This window comes from Chlorocebus sabaeus, chromosome X (assembly GCF_047675955.1).
Source record: "Chlorocebus sabaeus isolate Y175 chromosome X, mChlSab1.0.hap1, whole genome shotgun sequence".
NCBI lineage: Eukaryota > Metazoa > Chordata > Mammalia > Primates > Cercopithecidae > Chlorocebus > Chlorocebus sabaeus.
The window spans coordinates 87,987,106-87,990,335 of NC_132933.1; the positions used below are offsets into that span (position 1 = coordinate 87,987,106).

The following is a 3,230-nucleotide window of genomic DNA, read 5'->3' on the forward strand; positions in this document are numbered from 1 at the left end:
TTTCAGCAAACTAATGCAGGTACAGTAAACCAAACACCACATGTTCTCACCTATAAGTATGAGCTGAACATTGAGAACGCATGGACACATGGAACATTGAGAACACACATTGTCCGTGGAGGGCAGGCATGGGGATGGAGAGCATTAGAAAAAATAGCTAATGTGTGCTGGGCTTGACACCTTGGTGATGAGTTGACAGGTGCAGTAAACTACCGTGGTACATTTTTACCTATGGAACAAACCTGCACATCCTGCACATGTATCCTGAAACTTAAAATAAAATAAAATAATGAAAAAATCAAAAGAAAATAAAAAATGAAAAAATGGAAAGAAAATAAATTAAAAAATGGAAAAAGGAAAGAAAAGCTTCTCAAGCAGCACAAAACCTGCCATGATGATGGTGCCTGAGGTGTCCTCGTGACCTGATGTGAGAAACTAACTTGAGACATTGCCACCATGGAGACACCTGAGGAAACAAAGGAGCCTGCTGAAGCTGAGATCACTGAGCTCTTCTGGGACATGTTCTCCAAAATGGACATTTATCTTACTGGAGAATTGATGACCACCAATGAAGACTATAAGCTCCTGGAAAATGAATAGACTACTCAGCTTGAAGTATCTTGAAATAAAAGATACTGCTATTAACATTAGTAGATACTTAAAGGACTTAAGTTTAAGTTCAGTAGTATGCTGGACTGCAGCCTTATCTGGATCAGATCAATATCATTGAAGAGCAGGTAGCAGCTCTTGAGCAGACAGTTTAAAAGATAAACTCATATTTAAAAAAAACCAAAAACTGGAAGCCAAGTACAAAAAGTTGGAGAAGTGATGAAAAACATATTTCTTTGGGACAAAGTCTTTTTTAATGTGGAAGAATGATTTTTATAAGATGTGAATACTGAGGCTGATGAATTGTCAACTCTCCTCAAAATAAAATTATGCTGATCTTTCTAGGAAGATCTCAATGTTGAAATAAACTGTAGGACTGTGGCTACTCCTGTACCTCCTTTGAGGCAGTAACCCTTGAAAACTCACACTTACAACTGCTTATTTTTACCTGAATGCTTCATCATCTATTCAGGATAGAGACTCACAAAGTTCAAGATACACTTGAGTGTGCCAGTAAAATCAGATAAGAGGACCTGTTTTCTCTGTAGTGGTTAACACATTATTTTCCTACATGGCTGGTTTTTAAGTTATTGTAAATGTTTTTTTTCTGTTAATGATACTAATATATCATTAATGAGATTCTAATTTACTTTTAAAAAAACAAAGTAGTTATTTTGCAGCTTATAACCTTGTGAATGTTAGTAATTTACTTTCCCATAATATTGCAAATAACATAAACAGCTTAAAATAATTCCAGGCTGCATCTTTTAGGTTGAGCAGAAATAGTGAAAGGAATGTTTTGATAGCTTGGTCTATGAAATAAACAACTCTTTTCTCTTCTATGTGAGTCAGTTGTTTGGAGATGGATGACATCTTGATAAGTGCCCCCTTTTGGAAATGTATTAAAGACAAAGACAAGATATGTATATGTGTGCATGATTTGGGAGGGGGGGGGATATGGAAGTTGCCACTTATAAAATACAGCATTTTATAAAATTTTTAAAAAGGAAGAAATGCTTCTCTACCCTGCAGTCAAAAAATATTTTTATTAGTATATTTTTTAGGTATTTCAAAGTTTTACTTTTTCTATTTCAGACTTGATCCATCTGGAATTGATTTTCAATATACGGAGAAAGATATCCCTTTTTGCATATGAACTATCATATCATTTTAAAAGTGAAAACATTTTTTATATTTGTGATGTACAACACTATGTTTTGATACATGTATGCATTGTGGAATGGCTAAGTCAAGCTAATCAACATGCATATTATTTCTACACTTATTTATTTATGAGTTGTACTTAACAATAATTTTATAATCCCAGCACTATCTACAAGGTATCCCTTCTTTTTCCTGTTGATCAGCAGTGTCTGCTCCAACACATATCATCTTCATATAGGCAAGCATTTTTTTCTGGCTTTCTATTTGATTCCCTCATTCATTTGTCTATACCAGCACCAAGCCTACACTGGTAGAGTTATTATAGTTTTAGAATGTACTGATACACACTAGATCTAGTCCCCTGACCAGGCAGTTCTTCAAGAGTATTTCGGCTACTATTTAACCTTTGTTGTTCCATACAAACTTTAGAATCAGCTCATCAAGTTCCACGAAAAATGTTTTTTAAATCTTTACTGGGACTTGACTCTATTTTGCATTTTATAGATCTGTAGATGAATTGGGGAAAAAAATCAATATCTTTGTAATATTTAATATTCTAATCCGTGAACTTTTTATATCTGTCCATTTATTTAGGTATTCTTTAATGTCTCAGTAAAGTTTTATAATTTATACACAAAGATATTGCACATATTTCATTAGATTTAGATACTCTCTATTTCTGTTGCTATTAAGAGTAGTGTATTTTAAAATTATATTTCACAACCGTTTGTTGCTGGTGTATAGAAATGTAGTTCACTTTATGTTCTCCTACTCAGAGACAATCAAATAAAATACATAACAGAAGAAAGTTTGGGAAATTCACACAAAAAAGTGAAAATCCAACAACATTCTTCTAGAAAAGATTCAAAGAAAAAAATCAATAGAATTAGAAAATACTTTAAAGTGAATAATAATGAAAATACAACATGCCAAAACTTATAGGATGCAAGTAAAGCAATGCTTAGAAGTAAATTTATAGCTATAAATGCCTATATTAGAAATGAAAAAAAATCTGAATTCGATAACCTTCCACCTGAAGACACTAGGAAAAGAAAAGCAAAATAAATCAAGCAGAGAAGGAAATTATAAAGATTAGAGCAGAAATTCATGAAATAGAGAATTTAAAAACTATAGAGAACATCAATGAAACCAAAAGCTGATTCTTTGAAAGATCAACACAACTGATAAATGTTGAAAGAGAAGAGAGAAGACTTAAATTACCAACATCAGGAATAAAAAGTGAGACATTACTATGAACCATAGGTACAAAAATGTTTTTAAAGAAATACTATAAGCAATTTGTTCCAACAAATTAGGTAATGTAGACAAAATTATCAAACTCCTAGATGTACAGAAACTGCCAAAACTGAGTCAAGAATACATAGAAAATGTGAATATCTCTTAAAAATAAAGAGACTGAGTAGTGGTAATATTTTTTTTCCAAAATAAAAGCCCAG

At 32.4% G+C, this 3,230-nt stretch overlaps 1 pseudogene; it reads left to right on the forward strand.

The window, feature by feature from the left end:
- The first annotated feature begins 456 nt into the window (after positions 1-456).
- On the forward strand, positions 457-829 carry LOC119622501 (biogenesis of lysosome-related organelles complex 1 subunit 2-like; annotated as a pseudogene).
- Positions 830-3,230: the final 2,401 nt, after the last annotated feature.